Source organism: Tyto alba, unplaced genomic scaffold, assembly GCF_018691265.1.
Source record: "Tyto alba isolate M040663 unplaced genomic scaffold, T.alba_DEE_v4.0 Super-Scaffold_38, whole genome shotgun sequence".
NCBI classification, from domain to species: Eukaryota; Metazoa; Chordata; class Aves; order Strigiformes; family Tytonidae; genus Tyto; species Tyto alba.
The window spans coordinates 41,234,009-41,240,008 of record NW_024881313.1 but is presented as its reverse complement, the minus strand read 5'-3'; the positions used below and the strand labels follow the sequence as shown (position 1 = coordinate 41,240,008).

The 6,000-nt window shown below is 55.3% G+C and overlaps 1 protein-coding gene across 14 annotated transcripts in view; it reads left to right on the top strand.

Moving 5' to 3' along the window:
* Positions 1-3,577: 3,577 nt before the first annotated feature.
* Positions 3,578-6,000, top strand: part of MAP4 (microtubule associated protein 4) — a 161,996-nt gene continuing 159,573 nt past the window's right edge. For 10 of the 14 annotated variants that reach the window (XM_042801967.1, XM_042801963.1, XM_042801968.1 and 7 more), the window contains exon 1: positions 3,579-3,717. The gene's annotated coding sequence lies outside the window, so the exon portion shown is untranslated. Of the gene's footprint in view, positions 3,718-6,000 lie in introns of all 14 variants that reach the window. The other 4 variants (XM_042801965.1, XM_042801957.1, XM_042801966.1 and 1 more) reach the window with 2 other exon arrangements.

Genomic DNA, 6,000 nt, shown 5'->3' with positions numbered 1-6,000 from the left:
TTTGGACTCTTAAGTTTTTCTTTTGGGGAATAAGTTCAGGGCATGGTGAACAACCAGAAGTTCTTTTTGAAGCCAAAAGCAGGACAGCCCAGTGGTCAGACATGCTTCCTAACATGGTGCCGATGTAACCCACTACTTTTTCTTGTCTTACAATGTCTGCTCCACAGACAGAGGAATTGCTATCCTGAACTAGAACCAGGGTCTACCCTGTCTCGGAGAGCACCCTGCAGAAAGGCTCCAGAGAATAGAGGTGGATTTACTAAGAAGAGAGAGGGATCTTTAAGCCTATGATGATCTGAAGCCCAGGGTAGGCTGGGACAGCCCTGAAATTCAAACCGTCGCCCGATCCTCCCAAAGAAAGCCATTAGGAAGCTATTTTATCTTGGAGCTTAAAAATAGCACATGGTACAAGCAGTTGTTATATATATGCCTTTCATCAGGACACGGGATTTCCCCCGTCTTCCCCTCACAAGTTCTGGCCCTGGAAATGTACCCACACCCTCAAGTTTGGGGTGGGGGGGACAGGCAGAAGCTGCAACCTTAACTCTACATGGATGGGGTGTGCTCCCTTCCATAGCCTGATGCAAAGGGCGTTTCCTCCCTCAAGTGACCAGACATAAGAGACACACCTATTTTTATTTCAATGTAGTCACCACACTTTGATTTTCTTATCTAGCAGGCCAATGTGTTACATACTTTAATGAGATTCAGTAGTTCTGTAGCTCCCTCCGGTCAGATGAGTGACACATACACCCCTTGGGCACATGCAGGAGCCTTGCTGTCAACAGACAGGGGATGATCTCCCTCCCTAATGGAGTAACTCGCACAATAGGTCATAATGGTTTAAGCCACCAAGAATGGGGCTGAATATTTCTCCTGCGTGGTTGTTGTCACCTTACCAATACTGGCTGGTCTCACCTTTGTCTGGTCTGAGGGAGTTTCAGCCATGTGCACTACATGGCTTCATGAAGGGCAAATCATGCCTGACAAATGTGGTGGCCTTCTACCGACGGTGTTACAGCGTTGGTGGGTAAGGGAAGAGCAACTGATGTCATCTACCTGGACTTGTGCAAAGCGTTGGATGCTGTTCCGCATGACATCTCTAAAATTAAGAGACATGGATTTGATGGACCACTCGGCGGGTAAGGAATTGGCTGGATGGTCGCACTCAAAGAGTTGAGGTCAATGGGTTGCTATGCAGATAAAGACCAGTGATAAGTGGGGTCCTTCGGGGGGTCCATACTGGGACTAGTATTATTTAACATCTTTGCTGGGGACATGGACAGTGTGACTGAGTGCACCCTCAGCAAGTTCCCCGACGGCACGGAGCTGTGTGGTGGGTGACACGGGGGAGGGCAGGGATGGCATCCTGAGGGACCTGGGCAGGCTGGAGAGTGGGGACCGGGCAAACCTCATGGAGTTCAGCAAGGCCGAGGGCAAGGTGCTGCCCGTGGGTCGGGGCAATCCCCAGCACAAACCCAGGCTGGGCCCTCGAGGAGTGGCTGGAGAGCAGCCCCAAGGAGAGGGGCTGGGGGGGCTGGTGGGGGGAAAACTGCCTGTGAGGCAGCCCCGTGCGCTCGCAGCCCAGAACCCACCCGTGCCCTGGGCTGCAGCCAGAGCAGGGGGGGCACCAGGGCCAGGGAGGGGATTGTCCCCCTCTGCTCTGCTCTGGGGAGACCCCCCTGCAGTGCTGGGGCCAGCTCGGGGGCTCCCAACAGCAGAAGGACACGGAGCTGCTCGAGCGGGGCCAGAGGAGGCCACGGAGATGCTGGGGGGGCTGGAGCAGCTCCCCTGGGAGGCCGGGCTGAGAGAGTTGGGGGGGTTCAGCCTGGAGAAGAGAAGGCTCCGGGGAGCCCTTCGAGCGGCCTCCCAGGGCTTAAAGGGGGGACAGGAGAGGGGGGGAGGGACTCTGGGTCAGGGGGTGGGGGTAGGACGAGGGGGAACGGGTTTAAGCTGACAGAGGGGAGATTTAGGTGAGATCTAAGGCAGAAATTGTTCCCTGTGCGGGGGGTGAGGTGCTGGCCCAGGGTGCCCAGAGCAGCTGTGGGTGGGAACCCTCCCTGGAAGGGTTCAAGGCCAGGTTGGACGGGGCTGGGAGCCCCCTGGGCTGGGGGAAGGGGGCCCTGCCCGGGGCAGGGGGTGGCACTGCGGGGGCTTTAAGGGCCCTCCCAGCCCAAATCATTCTAGGATTCTATGATTCTACAACTATAAGTGCTGTAAAAACCATGCTCTATTCATCACTCACCATCCTGCTATCTACATTTCATCCCTATATCTTGTTCTCCTGTCCTTCTGCATGCAAGGAGGGTTGCATTTCTGGACCAGAAGGGCCACAGTGGCATCTAAGCAAAGCACCAGTGGTACCTGTCATTAAGCCACCTGGAGGGGTGGCTGAACTCTCCATTTGTTCTTGGACACCGTATTTTACAGCAAGCCTACTGCCAGTTAGTTCACCGCATCGATGAGTCCTCCCATCCAATATAGGCATGTACATTCTCCCTTCCCCTGCCAAACGTAGTCCTTTCCCGTCCCACCTCATCCTTCCCAACCCATAGGATCTCCTTCATCCCCTGTCATCCATCATCCACCCTCAAACTTGTGTGTCTCTTTGAACAACCACCTTTGTCTCCAGAGGTAGGACAGTAAAGCTTTGCTGCCAGGAACTGAAATGTGCTGCTTGGTGTTCATCACGGTGTGTCAGTGCTGGATGGACGCTAACGCCCGGGTTGCTCCCCCTGGCCTGGGGAGACGACTGCAGCAACTCCAAAGCAACTGCTGCAGTGCCACCCTCCTACCCCTGCCAGTGCCTGCCAGCCCCATCTCCCCTCAGCCCCATGTTCCCTCACCATATCCCCTTGGGCCCTTTCCTATCACCTCCACACGCCCTCGCTGCCATCTCCCCTCAGCGCTTCCCCTCAGCCTCCCTCTCCTCTCACCGCTTCCCCTCAGCCTCCCTCTCCCCTCAGCGCTTCCCCTCAGCTGCCTTCCCCCCATGTCACATCCCCTCAGCCCCCCACTCTGCCTCCCCTCAGCCCACATCCCCTCAGCCCCCCACTCTGCCTCCCCTCAGCCCACATCCCCTCAGCCCCCCACTCTGCCTCCCCTCAGCCCACATCCCCTCAGCCCCCCTCCCTGCTTCCCCTCAGCCATGTTCCCTTGGACCCCTCTCTCCTCAGCCATGTCCCCTCAGCTCCCCCTCTCCTCAGCCATGTCCCCCCAGGCCTCCCTCCCCCTCAGCCCAAACTCCCCCCACCTCTTCCCCTCGGCCACCCCATTCCCTCCGCTCCCCTCCAGGCCCCCATCGCCCTCCTCCTCCGCCGCCTGCCCCCTCCGCCATGCCCCTTCCCCCTCCGCCCCCCCCCCCCCCCCAGCTCGCCCCCGCGGCCCGGCCCCGCCCCGCCCCGCCCCACCCAGCGCCATGGCCCCTCCGCGCCGCACCCTACCCCGCTGCCCTGTCACTGCAGCGCCGCCTCAGCCCCTCCCGCCGCCCGCCCGGCCCCGCGCCGCCCGCGCTCGCGGGGATTGGCGGGCGGCGGGCGCGGCGCGGCGCCATTGGCCGAGCGGCCCAGAGCCCGCCCGCGGCGCTAGCAGGGTAGTGCGCTCGGCGTGAGGCCAGCGGCGGTTCTGTTCCCTCTTTCTCCCCCGGCCGGGCCCGCAGGGGAGAGTGACACTGACCAGGCGGCTCCGTCCCGGCGGCAGCCCCCCGCGCCTCCTCCGGTAAGGGCGGCTGCTGCGGGCGGGGAGCGGGCGAGGGGACACCCCGCTCGACGCGCGGCGCCCTCTGAGGCGATGGAGGGGCGGCCCGGCTCGGGGGGGGACGGGCTCCGGCCTCGCCCTTGTGAGGGGCGCGGGCGGCCTGCGGCCCCGCGGCGTGGGGGGGGGTGGGAGGCCGAGCGGGCCGCGTGGCGGGGGGGGGTGTGGAGGGTTTGTGGGGTCGTGGGTGTTTTGTGAGGGGCGCGGGGGGGGGGCGCGGTTGGCAGGAGGGGGCGCGGTGGGTGACAGGCGGGGTGCGGGGAGGCGGGAGGGAGGTCCCGGCGCATCGGGAGAGCATCTGCCTGGCGAAGTTTGCGGGTGGGTCATCCTGGGGGGAAGGGGGAGCTGCCCGGGAGCGTCTTTGTTGCGTGAGGCGGGGGGAGAGGCTGAGGAGAGCTGCTGCTCCTGCAGTTTTACTTGAAACAGAGCCGACTCCCCCCTCAAAACACATCGGAAACGCCGTTTTTGGTCGAGGGCAACGCTGTGAATCGGCACTTCTCCGTGGGACCTCTCGAAACTTTTTGTAACGTGTTTTTTTTTTTTTTTTTTTTTTCCCCCCCCCCGTCCTTCCCCGCTATTTTTCTGTTTGGCCAGCCTCCTTCCTTGCTTTATAAGGATTGTTGCGGCGTTGCATCAGGGGATATTTGTGCTGCAATTCGGTAATACAGAAGGGATAAGTGCTTGCAGCGCTGCTGCTCGCTCCCAGCTTGGTGCGCTGGGTGTGGCGGGCGCAGGGATGCAGCAGGCTCCAGGCCCCGGTGGTAGCGGTGCCCAGTCATCGGCAGATTCAAACCGCCATCTGCTCGCATAGATCGGGCCCCGCTTCAGGCTCAGCAAACTTCTTTTAGAAAGCACACTTGTAGTTAGAAGTATTAAACATTTACTACAGCACCATGCTGGATCACTGCTAGTAAGTTTGAACTCAACACAGTGAAGTTTTTGGTTCTGAAGATGCTGTTCTACTGCCAGAAGCTATTTCTAAGCATATCTTGATGGAGGTTTTGTTGTGAAGTCTACCCCACTTAGAGGAGCATGTTGAGTGCCTGACCTGTGAACATTAAACCTGAATTTAGGTTTTGGGTTTGGGATTTTTTTAGATTCTTCTTGGTAACTCTTACTTGGTTGCTCCCTTTCTTATTTCTTTCCCCTGGTTTCTGTATGGATTTAACAAATAAACTAATTAACTTTAGCTTTTTTTTTTTTTTAAAAGTATTTGGCGTTTTTTGTTTTTGCCTTTTTTTTTGTTCTTTTAAAGCTGGGATCCTATACTCAAGGAACAATGTTCTTCCCAGTTTGCAATTTCAGCAGACTATCTATCTGAAAGGCTTCTTGAATAACATAATAGACATCTAAGTACTTTCTCAGTATTTCAGCTTGTGGAATAGCAAGCCTTGCTCTGTGCCTCCTTACACCCTCTTTATGCAGGGCTCTGCGTGTGACGCTGCTGTAGCTTCATTTTGTAAGGACAGGAGTGTGCTGGAGTTCTGCAACTGTAAAGCTTATTTCCTCTTTGCTAGGGCTCGATTATTCCATCTGGTAGTGTATGTTTTACTGGTATTATATATAGAAAGTACTGTTGCAGCCCAATTCCTTTATTTGAGAAAGACAAATAAATCATAACTCAAAAATATTCAACGTAGCAATACAATTATGATAAAAGTAATGTTGGCTGGACAGACCTGTCTGTGTTAAAATTGCTTGAAGTTTTTTTGTTTGTTTGTTTTTCCTTAAAGGAACTAGTGACATTTCTCACTATCTTTTCAGATGCGTTTTGGAGGATTCACTGGCTCTCTTCTTTTACTTTTGATTTTTATTTTTTTTTGCCGTTCTCACATCAGGAGAGAGGGACTTTTTCAGTTTTAAAAAGAGCTTAACTGACTTGCTATTGCAACAGCAGGAGTATCCTGTGTCTTTTGTTTTGTTTGGTAATAATTACAAGTTAGTGACAAATAATAAGCTTGAAGGCAGAATAATTGATCTGTTTGTGAATGTGATTGTTGACTCTAAAACTGAAGGACATGGATATTATTAAATCTGTATTATGTGTATCTGCAGAAATGACATCAGGGAAATATCTCATACAAAGAAGTGTCAGTGGTTTGAAGATCACAGCCCTGCAAGTTCAGCTAGAGCACAGTGTTGTCATGGGTACAGTTTCATGGGTCACCCCTCATTCCCCCCGAGCCCTCAGATGATATTAGGAAAGGATTATGTCACTCTTGTTTTTAAAGAACAAATGGGAAGCCT